The following is a 22811-nucleotide window of genomic DNA, read 5'->3' as shown; positions in this document are numbered from 1 at the left end:
GAGTGGAAACCAGTGAGAATATGCAGACACCTGGGAAAGTGACCTAAAGGCAGGACTGGAAAATCTGTGGCTGCTAGGGTTAATGATAATAAGAATATTTTTTTTTAATGTACAAAGAAAAGCCAAATCCTACAATGAGATCCCAGACAATAATGGGAAAATATTCAGCCTGCCTGTAGAACAGACAAAGTTATTTGTTCACCATTTATTTTCTCTTTGGAAAGAAGTAGGATGACACACTCATACTTTACGGAGATAATGAAATACTTTGTATTCTATCAGCGATGAAGCCGTGTGTTAAACAGCAGTGATTAAAGTTAGACATTCTGCAGGATCAGATAACTTGCATCAAAGGATAAACAAATTGGCCCGAGAGCTCTCTGAACCATTAGTGTTGATTTTTAAACAAATCTGGGAACTCTGGGGAAGTTCCAGAGGACTGGAAAAAAAAAATCTAACACCAAACTAATACAGCAGTAAACAAGAGGACCCACGAAAACAAGCCGTGTTTGGCAGGACATGGATCCAGAAAGACTGATCTGAAGAAAAGCCCTTGTGGAACACAATCCATACGGAGACACAGTGTGTCTCCTAATTAATGTCAATCAGCTGCAGTTTACAGAAAATAGAGCGTTTCTATTGTTTGTGATGGGATAGCAACCTAAATTGACAAGGTGGCATAACGCGCTTAGGTTTTTGCATGGTGCTTGGCTTGCATCCACATTTTTATAAAAAATAAGAAAGAAAATCATCGTTCCAGTACAAAAGCAGTTCAGTTGGGATTGGTTTTACTGGGTTGATTGTAAACTCAAAGATTGTGTCTGGTCGGGTTGTTTCTCGCAGGACCTTCTGGGGGCTGCATGAGGTGGATTGACCTTTGCTGGAAAAATGGGTGATCAGGAGAGAGACAAACCTCTCCACGGACAGGTCACTTGAGCTCTGCCTATGCTAGACCTTGTGTCCTGGCCTCCAGAGGCTGCAGAGCGGGGAGCTGCTGCGATGCGCCAGCACTCCCATCTGGGTTTCCTCTGTGTGCAAAGCGAGGCTCTGGGGTTGTTGGTACATACCCAACCCGGAGCTGGGACGCAGCCAAAGCATGCCTCCAGATCTCAGATTTGGGAAGCCTTCTGGGATAACCTCATCTAGACACAGCTTGGGTCCCTTGGCCAGGAGGGCTCCCCTCTACAGTGCATGCTTTAACCCAGCTGCATGCAGGGTCTTCTACGGCTTGAAGGTCTGACCCCCAGGCACCACAACAAGCCAGTTCAGGTCCTCAGAGCAACACAGCTCCTATAAGCTCTCTTAGGCTTGTGAGAAAGGGGATGTTCCAGCCAGCTCCAAGGTGCATGTGATAGCAAGTGCTGTTTTCCTTCCCAGAGCTGCCCCACATGCATATAAATTCAAAAGCAGCTGTTCCCAATCATGCCCGTTTATTCTTTCAAGTCGTGATAATGATCATCTCAGTTTCAGCGTGTGTGACAGTCTGTCTATTCCCTTCAGCCAAGTTTCCACAACAGCGGTATTTACAATCAGATGCTTGCACCCAGAAGTCTCTGCCACAGTGCTGGGATGAATGCTCATGGCAGCTGAGGACCCAGTCATCCTAGGTATGCTGTTTTCAACCTAATGTGCTCAATGGAGTCCTAAATCTTTTCCTTAAACACTGAAGAACCCCTTGAGAAAATGTTAATCTGTAGATAACTGCTGAGCACGTAGGAACCCTCTTTCCTTGTTCATTGTAGGAAGAGCTTGCCGTATCTTGACAAGCTGGTGGGGCACTGCCCACAAGTCCCTGGATTTAAAAAGGGAATTCTTGGCCTTGCAGAGCCTGGAGGAGCTACAAGTAGGAATTAGCTCAGGTTTTACACGATGCCTTTTAGCCCAGGAGCTTTCAGCCATTTGACTTCATAGAAACACCACTCCACACATGGCTGAGATGCATCTGAGAAGCAAACACATGTGGAAAGGTGGGTAGGCAAAATGTGACCAGCCCAGCACAGCAGCATCTCCCCAGGCAATGGCTTCACCCAGAGCAGTTTCATTTGTATGGGTTGGTAGGATGGCCAAGAACGTACAGGTCTATGGGGTCAGCAGGATATGATGGAAAATTCCCTTTCCCTTACAAGCTGCGTACTCCATCACTCAGGAATGCTAACAGCCACATGTTTGGCTGAAAAATGATCATCCTCAGGAAGGGAACAGGTCTATCAGGCTAAAGGAAGGGAACAACTCAAAGCATGACATGCAGGAATGACACCTCAGGGCTTCAAATTTGTTCCCCATCAATGCAGAGGAAGAAAATCGACCTAGACACTGTTGAGGTTGACAGGTCTTAAATTTAATTTGCTCCAAAGGCAAGACGTGACCCCGTTCCTGCATGCTGTACAGCTGCAGCTGCTTTACCCATTGGTTTTTCCTACTCTCTGGCCACCTCGCAACCTCTCCAGCAGAGCAGAGATGTATTTCTGCCTGCACACGGGCTGTCAAAACCAACTTTAGCAGGATTTCCTGCGTACAGCAGCAGCTAGGTGTCCAGACCAACACCAGCCCCAGAAAGGTGAGCTCAGCCCCCAACCCCTTTCCCTGAAGGCAGGTGTTTTTCATCCTGTTTGATTTTCCTGGAGCCCCAAACCAGGTTTTGGGGTGTTGTTTTGTCTGCTGTTGCTGCCTTTGCCTTTTTCTTCCTTTTTGTTTCACCTCATCTGGAAATTCTCATCCTGGGTTTAAGACCAGCTCCTGCAACCAAACTGGTTGGGGCTCATGTGGCTCTGACTGGTGCTCTGTAGGAAGCTGATGGACCTCGGGTGCAAGATGTGGCTGGGGCTCTGGTGGGGCCCCACAGTTGCTGCAGGAGCTGAGGCTACCTGGATCCCACATCAGCTGCAGCCGCCTGAATAACCACAGGGATTTTTTGTTCTACCAGCGGAGCCAAAGCACTGAAGATGAAAAGGTCCTGCCAAGTCAGCAGAACCCATCCATCTTCCCAGCGAAGCAAACAAAAAGGGGTTTCAGGTTAATCGATCTGCCCCAAACGAAGTGTTTTGGTTTGGCCTTCCTCACTTCCCCGTCTCCTCCTCTGTTCTCCTGTTGCGACTGCTTGGATTTAGGATCTGCTGAATCCAACCCAAAGCCACAGATGGGTCCAGTCCACTTGAATTAGTACTTCCCAGCAGACAAAATCCATATCTGAAAGCTTGTGTGCGGTTTTAGGTTCAATAATTTTCCCAATCACAAATTCCCTCCGTTGACCTTGGTCCAAACGCTCGAGCTCTGCGGGACCTCTGTTTATTTGTGTAAGATGCTCTTCTCTTTCAGCACTGATTGTTCCTCAAGGCGAGGGCTATATTTAAGCAGCACCCTGTGTTTACGCAGTTGGCTGATGTGGTGTTGTGAAACCGTTGATTGAAGCCTGTTAGAAGACGGAGGGTACTCAGTGCAGATGGACTTTTTCCCCCGTCAGTGTGCCAAGCTCCAGCCAGCCTCCGCTATTTCGGAGGCTCGTGATCTGACCGGCTTCGGGCGCTGTCACAAGGATGGAGAAAGGCCTGTCTTCTCACTCAAGGGACACTTCTTGCCAAGCCCGGAGGCAGCACGGCTTCTCAGTAAAGTGGTTGTAATAATGTTTTAACATGGGCAAAAGGAAAAAAAAAAAAAAAAGAGACAAGACCTCCCTAAACCTTGTTCAAAGGGCTGGTGGAAATGGAGTCATGGAAATTTTTGACAAATACAAAACAAAACACAGCCGGAGGCAGAAACCCAGCATGGAAAATTGGAGCCCAGTTAAAGTCTGGCAAAATCCTAAGTGGAGAAACATCTATTCTATTCTCTTCTGTTCTGATCCTAAAAAGCTGCCTGATGTTTCCTCTTCTCTGGGAAAAGAGGTCCGAGGTGAAGACTCACCTCGCTGCATGACTGGGAGGTGATTGCATTTGTCACGGGGGTGGTGATACAACAGCCACGGTGGACAGAAGAGCACGAGATGTTCACTGGGGGACAGAAATCTCGTAGAAAAAAAGAAGGAGACGAGGAAACAGAGTCCAAGCTCTGGTTCAGCCACCGATCCCGTGGTAGCAAGGGAAATGTCAGAATTTACATGCCCCGTCCCCCAGAGCTTGAAGAAGGGAGCGTGGGGATGGCATGCTGAGTGAGGGTGGTGGCAGAGGGGAGATGCGTGCTAAAGGAAGGGGGCAATGTGTTCACAGGGAGATGGAAACCACTTTTCCTACTGGGATATCCATCCCTGTGTCCTGCTGGACACCCCAGTGAGGAGCTGGCAGGGAGGGATGTGATCCTGGCACCGTTGGGACCGCTCCTGCCTGGGGCCAGCCTGGCCATGTCCTGCCTTCTCCATCTGGGACGTCCCCGGCCAGTGACTCAGGGGCCTGAGGAATGCGTGTCCGAGCCACTTCCCCCCGGCCATCTGGGGAACGTCCTCCCCCTGCGAGTCATCCTCCAGGGGCCAAAAATTGCCACTTCCTCCAGCGAGGCCACGCACGTGGGCTGTGCCCAGACCTGGCAGCTCCAGGGGGGTCAGTCACAGCGGTGTGTCACCTGTGGGACCAGACCGGGGACAAACAGCAAGCTGCATGAGGCCATGGGATATCCCAGACCTCAGTGCTTCGAGGCAAGAAGCAATGGGACCCCCACAGCTGTCAGGCACTGGGCTGTACTGGGGAAGGTGAGGCAGCAGGGAGGGAGCCGCTCCTGCTGATGGATCCACAGGTAAGTCAGAAGAATTTGCCAGCAAGACAAACCAAACGAACCCACCTGTGGTTCATATAAAATTTGGTGGGTGCCTTTGCATGTACCACCTGGGTTCATTTCTCAATGTTAGATAAACCTGGGCTGGAGACGAGCATTGCCATTGGAGCTACTCTGAATGCCGTGGTGTATGAAGGTGAAAACGAAGTCCCGGCCTCCTGGTTCTTCAAGCCTTTGGCAGAAAAATAAATTAAATTAGGAGCCCTTGCTTGCAGCTTTGCCCTCTTTAGGTACCAAGATGTTAGAAGTCCACCTCCCTTGGTCCAGGCTTAGGTCCGAGACCCTGCTTCTTCATTTGCTGGTTTAGGATATTCATCCAGCACACCCAGCCAGGGGGACCGGGCCATTTCTTGGTCCTTTCTCGACCAAAAAAAAAGTGGTTGAGGCTCAGATCCACCCTGCCCGGCGGCGTTAGGACAGGGGAGGCTGCCTGCAGACATACCAGAGGCGTGCTCTGTACCTGGGCTGGGCGCACAGGGGACAGGCTGCCAGCTCGAGCGCCGGGACGGACACGCCGCGCCGCTTGCGGTTAGGGTAGTCTTGATGCTTAGATGGCAGCAGTATTAAATGTGCATAAAGCAGACAGACTGGTGCTAAAGTACTTACTGGGAACATTAATAAACCGTGGACCACCCTTCCTCATCATGTGATGTGGTTCTGTCTATAGGCAAGATATGTAAAAACAATTTAAAATTAATTTAGCTTTTAAACCGTTTAAAAACATATAAAAAAACACAACCTTTTGATATAGGATTGGGCTGTTTTTCCAAGTGGGAAAATGTTCACATCAGGATTGATTTAATTTTTTTTTCCCCCTTTTAAATCATAAACAGTCCCGGTACAAGAAACAGTAGCTGTTATTGATTAAAAGTTCATTTGCCTTGTCTTTGCTGATGATTGATATTTGGGAAGGAGGGATAGAAGAAGGGAAGGGTGTTGTACTTTGGAGAGAAAAAGAAAACGTGTCACATGTTACCTGCATCTTAGAATAATGTTAGTGTTGGAAGGAGCGCGGCTTGCGAAAAATAATAATTGTTTTAAGGTTCAGCAGATCCTGGTCCTTTTCGCCTGCGTTTTAATGTGCTAGACGGGCCCCCTTGAAATAGCAGCGTGATGCAGGAGGGGAGCGAGGCAATTGCATTTCCAAATGGGATTTTTATGGCCCGTTGAAGGAAAGCAGCTACCCACTGGATAGCGCCGCGCAGTTTCCAGCGGCGGGCTTTTAACGCTTCCTTTCGCCAGCACGTGTGCCGCGCTGCCGAGCGGGAGCTGCCGCCGCACCCTGGGGTCATGCTGAGCCCCCAGAACCTCTGGATTTTTACAGGGACCCCAAAACCTCTGCAGCAAGCCAGGGGTGCAGGACACAGCCGGGGCTGAGGTGGCAGTGGTGGGATTTTGCCCTCAGTGCCTCGCCCCGGGGATGTGGGCATGGGCGCACACATCGCCCTGGGTGCTGCCCTGCCTTTGGTGAGCTGGGAGCCGGAAGGCTTTGCAAAATCTCTGCCCAGGAAGGCTCCGGTTTCAGCCAATTTATGTGGAAACCACACCGGAGGGACGCTGGAGGTGGAGGTCCCATTGGCTCCAGGGCGTTCAAAGGAGCTGGGTTCAATGGGGCATGAAAGGCGCTTCTCAGCCAGAACGTTTTCTGGGCAAACAGGACGGATTCAGAGAAAGCAAAATTCTGCAAATTCCTCTCCATTCCCCGAATTGTTGAAACGGGGAACAGGGTGAAAAGAGAAGCGTTTTGCCTAGACGTTTTCAAAGCAGAAAGTTTCTTAGTTTTGTCTTGGCCCAGCCTTTGGTTTCAAGACCTCCTTCGGTTTCAATAAGAAATAAAATTCCTGAAAAAAAAAAAAAATACTTAAAACATCTGTCAAAACAGAAACTTCTCAGTAGAACTGAAATCGGCTTTTTCCAAGACTTTATAATTTGCTGCGAATATTTGTGGCAAAATTTCTTCCCGGCTCGTTCCCAGTGCTGAACCGGCGGGGAAGGAGCGCACCGGGATCCGCGGGGCGCCTTGTTCCCGGCACTGCTCCCAAGGTTTCTCAGCGTGTGGGGAAACTGTGGCACAAAGAAACCCGACCAATTTCCCAAGAAAAGGAGTGTGGGACTCTGTTGCTTGCTTTAATAAGAGTTTGTGTGCTGGTTTACGCATTGGCGTGGTGAAAGCTGCCCATACCCTGGGCACAAACAGCGGCAGCCCAGAGGGAGGCATCAGGTTCCCACCTAAAGGGGCAGAGTTAAGGGGATCTCAGCCTTAGGCTGGTAACCTTAGCTTAAGCTGATGCCTTACACATTCTCCAAAGATGATTTTGTCCATAAGGCAGAGGCATCTGGCATTTTATAGCATTTTCCTAGGTTTTGAACAGATCTGAAAGGAGGAGAACGGAAGGGAAAGGCATCCCTCTGTCTGACACGTGTGGATGTTTTCCTGGCCTGCTACCTGTGTAAGGGCAGGCATCTTTATATCCTCCTGATTTTATTGCTGCCTTTCCCATAAACAACGTGCCCTGCCTACAGATCCCTTACACGGGGATCACATCCTGCTCCTCCAAAGCACTTTATCTTCAGGAGAAGATAAATCCCCCCAAGAAGCAGAATCCCTCTGAGCCATGGGTCTGGAGCAAGGTCCCCCCTGCCCTACTCAGAGGCAGTGGACTCAGAGGGGATATGCTCATCCCATAAGGTCTCCCCTCCAGCTCATTAACGACTTGTGTTAATAACCATTAACCCTTTGCTTGGCCTAGCACCATCCCTGGTGCCTCATACATCGTAGGTCGTGTCCACATCGCAAGGTCCCTTTGCATCCACTGGTGGAGCAAATCCAGGAGGCGAGATCCCAGCTCTGGGTCCTGGGTGGCAGCACTGGGGGACAAGTGACACAGGGGGACCACCCCCTGTGCAAAGCACTGCCCCGTGGAGCTGGCACCAGCCCTGACCTGACGGGACTTCTGCTCCGGAGGAGATGGAGTTTCAGGGCTTTGCAGCGCACGCACCCGTGCCAAATCCCGTCGCCAATGCAGGCGTTCCTAATCATGCATAAATACGGCGGTGGATATAGCCGTCTGTGTTGCTCCAGAGAGAGCCTTTGATCCTGGATTGAGAGCTCATGTTTCAGGTGTTTGGGCAAATCAAAAGTACAAAATAGAAACTCCAAATTGCCTTGTAATTTTTAAGAGGCAGATCAGGAAGACGCTGCTGGCTGGATGGGGAACAGATGTCTCTCCATCAGCTGCTGTCCGGAGCCGAGAGGCAACGTGGATGCTGATGGTTTGGAGACCGTGTCTGAGAGCTTGTTGGTCCTGTCCGGGGAGGGCACCAAGTCCTGTCTGTCTGTCTGTTCAAATGCCAGCTTTGGCTCAGAGCTAGCCCTGTCCCTCCTGCTCCTTTTCACCTTTGGAGAACCCCGTGCACCTGAGGAGTGAACGAAGCCCCCAGGATGCAGGTGGGTTGGCAGCAGGGCCCTCCTGGGGCCAGGCATCATCATCAGGAGGCTGATGGGGACACCTGAGGGATGCTGAGCCCTATAAAAGGGGAGGGAGTAGGGCTCATCCTCCCTTTGGTACCAGCAGCAGCAGGAGGTGGAGGAGGATGAGGAGAGGAGGGGAGGGCATGAAGGGGAGCACTCAGGCATGGAGGTTATTTCCCATGCCACTTTTTGGGCTGTGGGATGTCCTCACTGGAAAGCAGGTATGCAAAAAGGGGTGAACCTTAGGGTGCCAGTGGGGGGGCCCTAAAGAGGACAGCTCGTGCTGGAGCTGGTGAGGTGCTCAGTGTGGATAGTGCCCAGCAAACCTTGGTCTCCAAACATCTCAAGCCCTGGGGCCCCCACACAGCTGGGGCTGGGGCTCGTCACTGCCTCTGAGTCAGTGGAGCCTTGAGGTTAGGGCAGGGCTCTGAGTCACGGCTGCTGGAGCCGTTGGGGCAGCTGCCGGGTGCCAAGACGGTTTTTGATGGAAAAGAGCAAAAATTGCCCTTGGCATGGAGAGAAAACCAGAGCAGGGCCAGGCCAAGAGGCTGCTTTGGGGGTGGGAGGGGACAGCTGCGTTCTCCACCTTGAAGGTGGTGGTTTGGGGGGGGTCTTGGTGCCTGGCTGGTCCTCACTGCCTTGTTGTTGGTGTGGAGGAAGGCTGCATCCTCCTCCTCCTCCTCCCTACTCACCTGCTGCCCTGGGCAGGTGGGTGATGGGGATGTGCTGGCCCTGCCCTACACCCATGCACATCTCCTCTGGGCAGGATGGGGCCCTCAAGCTGGGGCTGGGATTTCCTCTGGGACATCTGGGGGGACCCTGGATGAGCCCTAAGGAGGTGTTGGGGAGCCCACAGTGGAGCCATGGTCCCAAAATGTCTCCTGGCAGAAGATCTCAGAGAGGATTTTCACATGCTCCTGGGCTAGAGGAGCACCATCAGCCTTGCCCCCACTGTGGTGCTGGATCACAGCACGGTGCGTGCTCCCCTTCCTCCCTCTGTGCCCCACACCCCCTGGCCCGAGCCATGTGTCATCCCTGCAGCCCTGGGGCAGGGGATGGAGCTGCTCGTGATGCTCAAAGCACGCTTTGGCCTTGGCTGCCAGTGATTTATGCTCCGGGCAGGAGGCCTGGCCCTGAGAGCGCGGCTTGGCCACAGGCCCTGGGCTGGGAGCAGAGTGAGCAGCTCAGCCCCACTGAGCTGACCTCAGGCTGACGGGTGCCAGCTCCAGTGCCGTGCCTGGGAGGTTTTGGGGCTGTGTTCCCCTAAATCTCCCCCAGCACAATGAGGGGGTGCGGGATGTGATGGGACAGCTGCTGCGAATTAGTCCTTGCTGCTAAATTGCCTCTGTGCCCTCCCCTGCCCCCCCCCCCTGCCCCAAGCCCCAAAAAGCAAGCTGCAAACCCCTCTGAGTTTATGATCTGTGAGTTCATGCAGCCTCCATTAATTTTATGAGTAGATTTTCCTATATCTGCTCTCATATATCAGCCACGGGAGCAGGAGGTGGCGGCGGGGGGGACGTGACGTAAGCCCGGGCTCACGGGGAGCATCACTCCATCTGCTGATGGGGGGGGCTTTGGGGGATCCCTGTGAAGAAGGGGACACTTCTGAAGTCCCAAGGTTTGCTGCCTGCTCTGCCCCAAAGAGCTCTGGGGTGGTGGATGTCCCCTCTGGGAGGGAATGGGATTTGTAGAATCATGGAGTGACCTGGGTTGGAGAAGGCCATCAAGTCCTAGGTTGGATAAGATTGTCAGGTCCAACCATGGGCCGAACATTATGAAGTTCACCACTAAATCATATCCTGGAGTCCCAAATCCACAGGTCTCCAAATACTTACAGGGATGGTGACTCTACCACTCCCCTGGGCAGTCTGCTCCAGTGTCTAACCAGCTGTTGTGTGAAGTTCGTCCTGATATCCAGTATAGATAGAATGATAAAATCCCTTAGGTTGGAAAAAAGACCATCAATTGTCCCATTCTGTAAGATGGAGAACCAGGGAAATGGGTTCAAATTGGGATGAGAATTGGGAGAAGACCAAAAATCACCCAGGAAAGCAACGGAGGTGGGAACCCCACAAGGCTCCGAGCCCCAGATCCCTGGAGCAGGGTGGAGGTGGGAGCTGGGGACCTGTTGAGGGTCCCTTCCCCCGGGACCTGAAGCTCTGCCCACAGTCACTGTGAGCCACCAGGCAGAGGGAACGGGGCTCCTGTCTGGGAAATGAACTTGATAAATTAAGCTTAAAGCTCCACTGGGCAGAATAATGTGGATAATGAGAAAGTGCTGGAAAAAAAAAAAAAAAAGCCCTTTTTTTCTGCATTAATTTGCCCAGCCTAGGCAGCAGAGCTGCCTCCTGTGTGCAGGGAGCATTAACCACCCCTGGAGCCCGTGGAGCAGACTGCAAGGACAGAGCAGGGGGGGCACAAACCCAAGCCGTCCTATAAACTTGTGGGGTAATTGGCAGCGCGGCGCTTCCTATGAAACCCAAGAAGGAGCTAAGTCCTCCAGCAGGGGAGAGCTTTCCCAGGAGGGTGCAGGGCACCAGGCTGGAGACCCCAGCTTCATTTTGGGTTCATTCCTCCTTCCCTTTCCATGGGGACCTTGGGGGACTGTGGCCCAGGTGCCACTTGTGAAATGGGCAGCATCACAGGGGGCTCGCCTGGCATGGGTCCTGTCCCCTGTGCCAAAGGTCCCAGGGCTGCCAGAGTACTTTATTTTTCTCTCCTAGCAGTGCTTTGTTTCCACTTATTACCAGGGTCGTTTTCAGCGACATTTTTTGATGATCTGGTCATTCCTTTTGAACAAAACCTGACAATTTTTGTTCGCCTTGCCAGCGCTTTGTATCTGTTTCCCAACTGGCAAGGCTTGGGAATTTTTTAGCAGCTTTATGTTGAAAGGCTTTGGGGATTTTTTTTTTTCCCAGGATCAATTGTGCAGTGGAAAAAAAAAAAATCCCATTTTTCAGCTACCTCTGTGCATTGGTTCTGACAGAGCACCCTGTCCCAAACCAACAGTAACCAAACCACAAAAATTGTTCTCAAAGAAGCAATCAAAAAGGAGAGAAAAAGAACCCGACCAGAATTTCTTTTTCTCCCCATATTCTGAGAAAGCATGTGAATCGTCCTGCTTTCAATTCTTCCCAGAACATCGTAGTAATGTTACAAATTTAGTCATAAAGCTGCGGTTGAATTATAGTTATCATTGTAAAACAATAATAACTATGCAGATACTTATTATGGTGCATTAAGTTACAATGATAGTAAATCTGTCAGAATAACCATGGCAACTCTCTGCGCCGCGCAGTAGGAATCCTGCGATGTTATTGATAAAATCTGCTGAACTCTGCTGTCTTACCCTCCGCAGAGCTGCTGCGGCGTTTTATTGTAAATGGTGATTAAATGATGCAAACCATATCTCCCCCGGCAGTCATTTGTTCTGTTCCTTCACTCAAAGCCCCGTGAAGGGCTCTGTGATTCGGCACGGGGGGACTGGTGATAACTGGGGACCCCGTGTGGGACTTGCTGGGGGAGCTGCTCGTGGGATTGAGGACTGAAGGAAGGGGTCCCAGGTTTGGTTTGCCTTTTGGGGGGTGGCTGGTGTTTGGTTGGGCTGGAAATGGGGAGTGTCTCCAACGAAAATGCTTGGTCTAGAGGATGCTAAGCCCTTCTCTGGGCTGGAGGCGGTTATGAAGCTCGGCGTGGTGATGCTCTGATGTGCTTACAGACCCTGTGTCACCTACCCCCAGCCCTGCCAGCACCAGAATACCCCATGGGAAAGGTGGTTTTCCCTGGATCATCTCAGGGTGAGGGAAGATCATGCTGCTCTGGATGCCTCCAGGAGCCAAACCAGTGTGGCTCCTTCCTAATCTCCACTGACCTCGTGGATATGGGGCCCTACATGTGTAGGATGATGTTGGGTTGGCTGCCAGGCTGTCCAGGCACATCCCACTCATCTCCACGGGTTGTGACACCCTGGGGAGACCCACCTGTGGTCCCCATCCCCTTACAGAGTGGGGACACTTCTTATCCTAAAGCTGTTTTCAGCCTCGTTGGACAGGGGGTGCTGAGCAGTGATAGCAGCCAGCAGAGAAGCCACAGGGCGGTGTGTGCTGGGGGCAGGCTCTGGCTCCACCGTGCCCGCCAGCGTTGCCCAAAACGGGTTATGTTTCTCCTTTTGTAATTTTTCCATTGTAATGCTTCATGCTGCTTTAGGAAAAAAAAAAAGGCTAATAATTTATCACCATAATAAGGATTTTCTGGCCGAAGAAAAGCCCATTAATGTCTTGCTGAGTATAGGAACCCAAGTTCTGTTGCGAGTGTTTATATTTTCTAATTACTCGCAGATGACTCCAATTGTGTCAGTGTGCAGCTGGGTATTAGGCTGTAAGTGCTAGCTGGTTTATGCCCCGTTTGTTTACTGGCTACTCTGCTCCAGCCTGATGAAGCTGGGAAGAAATTCAAGAAGTTTTCAGAAAGGGGAGATGCTGGGAAGCACCAGCCTGCCTGGGTGCCCCCTCACTGAGCTGTGCTGATCCTGCAGGGTGCTGTTGGTGGTTTTTTATATTTAATCTATGGCTCCATCCCAAAAAGGGATGCCTGGGGTCAGCTGCTGGGCCCCAGAGCATGACTGGTGTGAGCTGGTGAGGCTGACATGAAGCCAGTGAGAGAGCTCACCCTTCTGAGTGCCCCTTAGCCTTCAAATCCTTACAGCATTTTTTTATTTTTTTTAAGAGAAAGGTGACTTTATTTTGCTCACTTCTGGACCACAAATATTCAGTCAAAATCACCCCAGGATTGCAAGATAGGGCTGGTAGGAAACGTTCAGTGCTTCCTTATTTAGTAATATTAAATAATAAGCTGGGGGAGATGTGTCCTGCCCCAGCAGGAGGGCAGCCTTCGCCCTCCTTGTGCTGTGGGCTGTCTGCACCTTCCGTGCACCAGCAGAGCAAATACAGGACTGAGGTAGGGATGCAAGAGCATTCCCCTGGTTTTATGATTTTTCCCAGCTTAGAAACACTTGGTCATCACAGAGGAAATTTCCATGGGGAGGAAAAATCTAAAATGGCATTTCCCCCTCTATTTTTCCTGTGCTGGCTGACATCGCCAGGATCCCCTGCTCCAGCAGAAGAGCCCCAGTTCCCGAGGCAGCGTTTGGTGCAGGAGGTACAGCACAGTGTGAAGGGACCCATTCTGCAGACCGAGAGCTCAGGAAATTGCCTGGAAGGGGCTGGGACCATCATCAGTCTCATTCCCCTCTTGGATGGAGTGGCTCCTGTAAAGCTTTGGGATGCTCCACCAGCCAAGCATCACCTCAGTGCAAGTGGGTGAGAGATGCTTTGTCAGAGAGGGAAATTTGGGAGCATTTACATCCTCACTGAGCACTGGCTGAGAGGGGGTCAGGGTCCCGAAGGGCTCTGTTTCATCCTTGCTGCTCCCCCGTTGGTGCTGTGCTGCTCTCCCAGTTCCCAAAGATGCTTCTGCAACTTGTGCTTTCCACTGCTGGCTTTTTTAATTCCACGTAAGGCTTTGTGGACAGATTTCCTTTGTTCTTTGCTGATTGGAAACTTATCGGTATAATTACACCAACATATGTTTTATAGGTTGTGTATTAACACCATTAAATGGCGATCTGGTATTTACTGTAAGTTATATTAACTGTTACTGATTACTGTTCCTACAAACGCTGACACAATTATTGAATGAGGTCCATTTTAAATTGTGAGCTCCCCGTATACGCCACTGTGCAGTGCTTTTCTCTATTACCCAACGGAGCAACGGGGCTGGATGGAAGTATCCAGGCTCCTTGATGTATTATGTGGCTGAAAGCGTGATGGATTTCATATGGTGCAAAATCCGAGCTCTCATTTAAAAATAATAACCGGGCTCTCCAGGTTGCCCGCTCTGCTCAATGCCCTGCTTCCTCCTGGCTTAGGCAACAAGAAACCCCCAATATCCAGCACACCATTCACAGAGCCTAAACTCACCCAATTCTCTGTGGTTTGGGGTTTTTCCTTGTTTCTCCCCAGCTTGTGGATGCTGAGAGCCCATCTCTAGGGTTTCAGCTCCCTGGTGGGCAGGGGATATGGCCTTGGAGCACGATGGCCTCATCCTGCCCCTTTAGGGGCTGGGATTTGGGTTGTCCTCGAGGTGGAAGGTGCAGTGGTTGGGGATTGCCATGGCTTGGTGCTGGCCATTGGGTCTGATGGGGAGTGGGGTTTGGTGACCCATGGGCAGACATTTGGGAGCTTATTAAATGGGGGAAGCGGGGGGTGGGAATAATATTGGCTTTATGGAAAGGAGCTCTAAATGACTCAGGATGCAATAAAAGCTCAGTTTCCAGCCGAGTAGATTGGGTTACACGTTGGGATGTGGGCTTGGAGGGGGGAATAATCTTGTGCCTCTGGTTTAATGTTGTGCTGCGATGGGGCACGACCTTCCCTCCTGCTCCTGGGGGTGTGGGGCTGAGCTGTGGGGCTGGGGCTGGCCCCAGGATCTCTCCTGCTCCATCCCTGTTGGGGATGGCAGCGGCACAGCCTCTGATGGGCTGCTTACGGAGGAATGTGCCTTTGATGATATAGGGCACCTGGGAGCACTAAATGATGACTTACAATGGGCTGTATAAAAATAAAGACTCATTTTGGCTGTGGCTTACAAATGGAAGTTATCTCCCCAGCTGTCTGGAGGGGCTGGGAAGCCTTTGCTTTATCCAGTTTGCTTCCAGGCCTGACCAGCTGGCAGTGGGTGAGCAGCAGAGGTGGTGGAGAGCCCCAAACCATCCCTGTGCTTATTTTGGTGGGGGATGCGGGTCCAGGAGGGGTGCTTTTGGCACGGGGTGCTGCTGCTGGGCTGCTTGCCAGAAGCTCAGGCTCAGCAGGTGCTGCTTGCTCCCAGGATGAAAACAAGATGAGGACCTTACTGCCTTAAAATAATAGTGCTGGGTGCTGCCCTGCCTCTGCCCTTCCCTTTGGGGATGTGTGTGGGGGTAGAGCTGGGCTGTGGGATGGGGTTAGGTACCCACTGATAACCCCGAGGGCTCGCCCCTCTGCTCGTGCACCTGGTAGGAGCAAAGAAAGGCAAACAGTCGTGAGGAGAGCTCCACAGCATGTACTATGGGAATGACAGATGGAAATACATTTTTTGAAGCATTCTTGCTGCAGAGCTGCCTCTTTGAAGTGCATTTGAGCGATGCCCTGTGCCAAGAGCATGGGGAGAAGCCATGAGGGCCAGCAGAGCTGGAGCTCACCTGCTCCACTGCTGCAGGTCCCCGGCACGTGGTGCCACCAGGGAGGAGGTTGGGGTCCCTCAGGATCCGTCCTCTGCAGGCAAAACCCGTGGCGAATGCAGGTCTTTAAGGGGAGGGTTTCTCCCCAGATACTGTGCTGATGAGCTGTGCTTGTCAGAGGTGTGGGCTGTTTGCTTGGTTTGGGGTTTTCCCCTCTCTGTAAGCCTCTTTTTGGGAAGGAGAGGACTACAGATTTGTGGGCTTTTCCCCCCCAAAAAAGCTGGAATAGCATTGCTTTTCCTTCTTGTTCTCAGGACAAAAAGTTCCACGTTCAGTTCCGGGGAGGCAAAGAGGGAATGGGCACCCCCAAGGCCGGGCGGGGTGGCAAGGCCTTCAGCTCTGTTCATGGGGCACCCCTTTAGGCCAATCTCTTTCTGGTTGGGGACCGAGGGAGCTGATGGGTTTGTTTCGGGGCTGCTGGCAGAGTCCTGACACCTCGCAGCCCTCCTCTCCTGCTCCATCCCCGGGGAGGATGTGGGGAGGCCTGTGGGGATGTGGGGTCCTGCTGTGCGCCGGCTCCCAGCGTGGGGCAGCGCCCGGTGACAGCGGGCTGCGGTGCCACCCCCTACCTGTTTGATCTCCTGGTGCAAAGACACATGTGCTACGAGCATGTGATAAAGTTCCTGTGATAACACGGAGATGTGACAGCTCCGGGCTGGCCCCCGGCAGGCCCCGCTCTGCGCTGCAGATGTTGGCTGTGCAGGGGGTGCTCTCGGCGGCGCTGCGTGGGCTCGCAGGGGTACCGGGGGATTTGGTTCCCTTCTGGTGGGAAGAGGCATTTGGGGTGGGGATTTGAAGGGGATCAGGGCTTGGGAGCTGAATAATGAGTTGTCGCAGCCTGGCAGCCATGGGTCCTGCATTCACTTTGTCCTCCTGTGGGTGAGGTGGAGGAGCTGGGAGGACAAGGGGCATGTTCCTGTGGGCTGTGCTGCTCATTTGCTGAAGGAGCAGGAACTTTTGTTATAGGTTTTGATCAATCTGAGCAGGTTCAGGGCTTTCCCTTCCAGCTCTGGCTCTATTCCCCACTAGTGAATGGGGAAACCGAGGCATGTGGGCTCACTGCCATCCTCCACACCGCTGGCAGTGTCACCTGTGTCGTGCCTGGAGGTGGCTGTGCCCTGGGGCAGCCCCGATCTCTCACCACGTGCTCACGGGCAGCCAGAGCTGTCCTCGCTTCCAGCCGGGCCCACGGCAGTTCCGCTCCTAATAAGTTAATCTGATGGGTTTTGTCATGAGCAAAACAAGAAATCACGTTTTTAATAATAAAAAAAGGGTCCTGCATCTTGTTAACATCTGGAGTTCAATCATTTCTGTGCTCAAAACTGTGGAATGCTTCAGCACGATATAAATCTTGCCACTCGCCGTACATGGGCTCCAGATGGGGAGGCAGCAGCCGCGCTTGTTCCTCACCCACCCGGGTGCTGCCGGGCAGAGCAGGCAGCATCCCTGGGCACCTCCAAAAAATATTAAACCTGGAAAGGGGCCGGGGATGCTCCCTGGGCAGGTTACAGCCCCTGCCACTTCTCCCATCTGCTCTATTTCCCTCGTGGTCTCCAGAGATGGAGGGGTTTTTGGAGATCTGAACACAGCCATTGCCCCTTGGATGCTTTTAGTGGGAGCAAGAGGATTTATTCACTCTGAAAGTTTTCTTTAATCTGTACCTTAAACCTGAAAAATTACATTTTTCAGTTAAAATCAAGATTTTTGCATCGTGAGGCCAAAACTTGAGGGTTTTTCGAAGCTTTTGGTATTTCAGACAAGCCAGGCAAATTTCCATAGAATAGGTTTTCTGTTTTTCTTTTTTAATTTATTTTTAAAAGTTGCCTTTGACTGAAAAATGATCTGCTAAAAACTGCTTGGATGGAGGTTTTTTCCACCAGCAGGCAGGGCACTGATGTGAGCAAGCTGGCAGCTGACTCCGGCGTGGAGCTGGGCAGTGTTTGCTGGGAGGCTGGGCGCTGCTTGGGGTTTTTTTTGGCACTGTAGGTTCAGCTCCTATCTGCTTTAGGCACATCAAGTCAAGTATCTCTGGGCAGAATTGAGGAGAGAGGCTGGGGGAGGATGCTCAATGAGCATGTTTCTTCCCACTCAAGCCCTTGTGTGCCCAAATATCTTGGGCACATATACAAGGGTTTTATCAGCTGGTGTCTAGGGCTTATTCTGTACCTTTAGGTTATTTTTAAATGGCCAAGAAGCAAAAGCTCCGTTTCCAATGGATTTAAAGAAAACTAGAGGTGTGCCTGCCCGCTGTCAATAGAGATGCTTCCCTTAGCCGGGGCTGGAGCAATGCTCTCGGTGTGGCTTTGACAGATGACGTACCGCCCCGAAACCCCCTTCCCCCAGCTTCCATGGCTGCCTTATTTATGGGCAAATACGGAGCGGAGGCATATGAAAATCATTTTTCACTTTTATCGGTTCGGCTGGGGAAATCAATGCGCTGCTGTGCGAGGGCTGGCGCGAGCTCAGCGCCGCTGAGAGCGGCTTGTGGGCGACGGCAGCAGCAGCGAGCGGGGTCCCGGGGCTGGACGGCTGCGATGTCGCCTCCCCTTGGAGCGCACACGTGCGCCTCGTGCCTGCGGAGGGAGGATGCTGATGTGTCACAGCCAGGGATGTTGGCCACCAGCACCGTGCTGTCCGCAGCCAGGCTGCTACGGCAGCTCCAACTTGCTCCGAAATTCCCCTTTTCCTCCCCAGAATGGTTGACGTGTGTGAAGTGAATCTTCATGTAGAGCGTCGTCGTCGTCTTGAAGAAGTTGGGTTTTAGCTGGAAAGCAAAAATAAAACCGAACTGGAAATTAAAAGGTTTTGGGCCAGGAAACAATAGATTCACAGAAATTAAACAAAAATCAGGCAAAACAGTTTTGTTTTCCATTCCCATTTTTTTTTTCCCTGGGAACCAAACTGCCCCTCTTTCTCCAGAGGAAGAAATAGGCAAGATAAATCCACAGCAATCAATGCCAAACTGATCTGGGAGGAATATTCCTTCCTGACCCTAAGATCTGAGATGTGCCTAACCCCAAAGGTCAGCGGGGTGCTCGGCCAGATGCTGGGGTGGCTTCACAGCACCCTGGGGCTCCCTGCAGCATCCCCGCTGGGACCCCTGCGTGGGAGCAGGGAGAAGATGGGTTGGAAACCATCTCCTGTGTTCAAGCTCTCCATCAGGGCTAGGTAGGCATTCAGGTTCATCCACAGCTCCCCTGGTTTGGGTTTGCCGTTGCTGACCAGGCTCTGTGCGTGGTGAAGAGGAAGGCTCCCATCCTCTTCCTCGCCTCCTGATGCCGAAGGAGACTCTGGGCTTGCTTTCCTCTCGTCTACAGTTGAATGTCGGCTGATCTTGTTTGCTAAACAAGAGCGCCGGTGGCAGAGGAATTAGAAGAAATCCCTTCTTAATTGGAAACAGTGAGTTTGTGTATTTTTTCAGTTGTCTATTTTGGGCCTTGTAAAATTAAAGTTATTAACTGTAATGCAGCGGTTTCCAGATTCCCACAGCCCTTTACAATAGCGGGGAAATTCATCCCAGGTCACTGGGAGCCTTTAATGAATACATTAAGGCTTATTATTAAAATAAAGTACTTGCAGCTTTATGGGAGACATCTGGCAAGGATGCTCGTCTCTCTGAAGGCAGCTCGGCTCCACGAGTGTCCTCTCCCGGCGTGCCCCGGCGGCTCCCCGCACGTGGGTCTGAGACAACGAGGGGACTTGCGGAGGTGATGGAGAACATTTGGGGTAGACCTGTGACTGCTTTATGGGGTGAGGACTGGTGTGATGCCCTGCCAGGATGCTCGGCATCAGGGGATGGTGTTAACCAGCCTCTTTGGGGAGTGTGGGTGCTGTCGGAGCTGAGCTCTCGGTGCAGGCAGGTGGGCTTGGCTTCATATGAAATCTCACCTATGCAATGGCTCTGTTTCACATGGATCTATCCCAAAATGATTTGTTGGTGTGGCGAAGGAAGCCGGGAAATGAATCCCTGGGGTCTGGAGGAGCTGGTGGCACCCAGGGGAGCGGGGACACGTGGGATGAGCTGCGCCTGCATCCCTGTGGTGGCGCAGTTTGGAGCAGTGGGCGATCTTATCGCTGCTTTATCTCTATCCAGGCTTGATCCCCACAGAAAGCAGGGCCACGTGGCGGTAATTGCGTTAGGAAAACAAACTAATCTCCGAAGGGACACAGAGCAGCTGTTGGGCTATCGGGGGAGATGGAAGTGGCCTGCCAGCTCGCACAACCAGGGCTGCAGGGGCCGGGGAGGGAATGAAAACAAGATTTGGGCACGGGGCTGGAAGAGTGGGGAGAGCTGGGCTTGGTGTGCTTGGTTGGTGAGTGCCAGGTTTCTTTGGCTATGTTAATTTGGGAGCATGTAGCACCAGCAGATGGGGATGCCACCAGGTGGGGACCCCCCAAATCCGAGCATCTTTGGCTTGGGGGGAGTGGGAGGAGAGTAGAGCAGGTCAGGGTCCTGCCAGCCGAATCGAGCCCCTGGCTCAGAGCAACCCAGCCCTCAGGAAGGTTAAATCCAGATCCAAAGCGTCTGGCTCGGCCCCAATGCAAACATTGTTGTTGTTTCTGGATTATGTAGTTTAACAGAAAAGAAAATCCTATCACTAAGTAGTGCCAACAAGATACACGCTTGTCTTGTATTTAGTCTATCCTATGAACTTTATTAAGGCTCGTAGAGAGGGGGATTTGAGAAAGCCCAGTATTATGTGACTCCCAAAAGTTTTCCTGAAAATAAATTTTTGCCATGTTCTTCCACAGCAGTTAATTAAGACTTCTATTAAATGCTGACAGGCGCTTGATAATGTTATATATTGCAGCAGGCTCTGTTCACAGTGTTAAAATTATGGCAGTAAAACAGTTTCCATTATAACCCTTTTCATAAGCTAATAAGTTCTGAAAACATTCGTGTCTCAGGTCGAAATTTTTTGCATGCCTGGTCCTCGCCTAGTTGTGAACTTCTTGGAAACTTTGAGCAAAATCCACCTCGTCCTTTCTGGGTTCTGGAACCGAGGGGGAGGAAAAATAAACACCTGATTTTCAGTGGTAGGATGGGTGGGGGGGAAGGTAACAATTTCTAAATAGATGGATGAGGGGGAAGGTAACTGTTTCCATCTGAATAAATGGATGGCAGAAGCATGTGATACCTGAACCTGGCTGCAGAAATTGATAGGACAGTCTGAAGGCATGAGCTGACAGCATCTCTACCTCCAGCATCTCCTATTCTCTGTTAGCAGAGTGCCTGGGGCTTGTCCCACCCCTGAAAATCCTCTCTGGCTTAAAAAAATTCAGGAACCCAATGGCTGAGCCTCATGGGGGTTCACTTGTCACCCATGAGACAGGACTCTTGGTCCCAGGTTTAAAAAAAAATGTTGGTAATATTTTTTTTTCCTTCTGCAAGTGCTTTGGAGGCACTGGCAGTATTTCTCTTCTCTCGTGGGGATGAAGAGTCAGTCCTGAAAAATTTTGCGAACCAGAAAACTTCAGGGTAAGATCTTCTTAGGTCAATGAAAATATTTTTCTTTGATAATTTTAAGCTTCCTGTTTTCATTATTATTTTATTTTTTTCTCTACAAGCAGCCTAATCCTAAGGAGAAAAGACCTTTTTCAACTAAAAACCCTGGGATGTGTCTCTGAAGGAAATGCAGAAGCCAAATGCTCAGACAATTTGAAAAGGAACATCAATTTTTTTCCCAAGATGAAACAACTGCTGCAGCTCCCCTCGCCTGCAGGAAGCTCCGTGGATGTTTTCCCACCAGCATCTTCTCTGCTGGCTCCTGTTGGGCCATGGGCAAGCTGTGGCCATGGGGCAAATGGACCACCCTGAGCCCTCACTGGACTCTTTAGTTGTCCCAGGGACAAATTTATGCAAATGGGTTGAACTGGTAAGCAGTCTGGGACCTGCTCCACTTGGGTACTGCCGAAATTCAGCATCCTTCTTGCCATGCCCTCTCTGGGGTGGCTCTGACAACTTGGAGGATCCCCAAATGTGGAGGGAGTGGGAATCTGGCTCTGGGTGGCAGTCCTGGTGCGGGTCCCTGCTCGGGTCTGGAGCTGAGGGGGGGATGTAGGCTGCTGGGTGGGCTCCTGGCCAAACGTATGCCCTGGAGAGGAGAGAACAGAAATGCTCTGCTGATAAAAGAAAGGGTTTGGGGGCATCTCCAAGAATCCCTCCCCATCAACAGGTGTTCACTGGGCAGAAATGGGATGAGCGAAGAGGGATCAGCACGTAGGGAATGGCATCAATGCTTTTGTTTCCAGTCTGTGAAAATACTGCAGGCCTAAGACAGCGGAAAAGAGGAGCTGCAAAAGGTCAGAAACATCACATGGGGTTTGATCAGGGATGTCCTGAGGTTTGTCAGGATGTCCACATGTGGGTGGCAGCAATTCCTTGGGGAGGGCATGTTACGGGATGGGTGGTGTGTCCGTGGGCTCCACGTGCTCCTTGGTACAGGTCTGCTGGAGCCAAGGGCTGTGAGGCTTTGAGTCCTACCCCAGATTCCCATCAGGAGAGGAGGAAGCACCAACGGGTGCTGCTTATGGTGGTAATGGCCCAATATCACCGGGCTCAGCATGCTCTGGGTGCATCCTCTGGCTTTTCCAGACCGCGGAGGTAGCGGGGCGTTGATCAGAGCTCGAGTCCTGTTTGCTGCTGTTGCACGCTCTGGGGCGGGGAGGAAGGAAGCGGGGAGGCTCCTCTCCCCTCGGAAAAAGCAGGGATGTGCATTAAGCTTTCTCCACTGAGTATTTCTGCCTTTTGCCTCCGAGCCGCCCCCCTCCCCGCGCATTCCTGCACAAACCCCTTTTGTTCGCTGCCCTCAGCCAGCATCCAGGCAGCAACAGCAGCCCAGATGTTCCCTATCAAACACAGAGCCATGCCAACAAACTTTGGCACACATGAAAGTGTGCTGAGGAATGGGCCTCAGCAAATACCATTTTTTCCTCTCCCCTCCCATTCCTGCAAGTATTTTTAAATGCTAATGGCTTCCACGCTGCGACAGCCTCGGGAGGGGGGCTGTGAAATAGTGATGAGGGGCAAATCTGCCCTGGTCCCAAGCCCCTCATTCCTCTGACGTGGACACGCTGGTGGTGTTTCCCCAAGGGAGGTGCTGCTTGGAGGCAGCAGGCCCAGCCCAGCCTGCAGAGGGGATGCAGACGATGGTTTGGGGTGAATTGCAGTAAATCAGGGTGATTGCGTGAGTCCGAAACTCTGCCTAGAGGGGCAACAAATCTGCTTCTGTGCAGGACATCATCTTGAGGCCGTGTGCTTTGAAGGAGGAGCTCCTATTGCACCCTGGTATGTAAAAACCA

The 22811-nt window shown here is 51.7% G+C and overlaps 1 long non-coding RNA gene across 1 annotated transcript; it reads left to right on the top strand.

Annotated features, from left to right (window-relative positions):
• Window positions 1-8319: 8319 nt before the first annotated feature.
• Window positions 8320-22467, top strand: LOC311440567. The gene is made up of 3 exons (XR_014695468.1): window positions 8320-8454; window positions 21081-21458; window positions 21555-22467. It is a non-coding gene; the product is annotated as an uncharacterized lncRNA (long non-coding RNA).
• The last annotated feature ends 344 nt before the right edge of the window (window positions 22468-22811 follow it).

The sequence above is a fragment of the Aythya ferina genome, assembly GCF_964211825.1.
Source record: "Aythya ferina genome assembly, chromosome: 8".
Taxonomy (NCBI): domain Eukaryota; kingdom Metazoa; phylum Chordata; class Aves; order Anseriformes; family Anatidae; genus Aythya; species Aythya ferina.
Note: the sequence above shows the minus strand (reverse complement) of the source record. Positions and strands in the feature narration are given on the sequence as shown.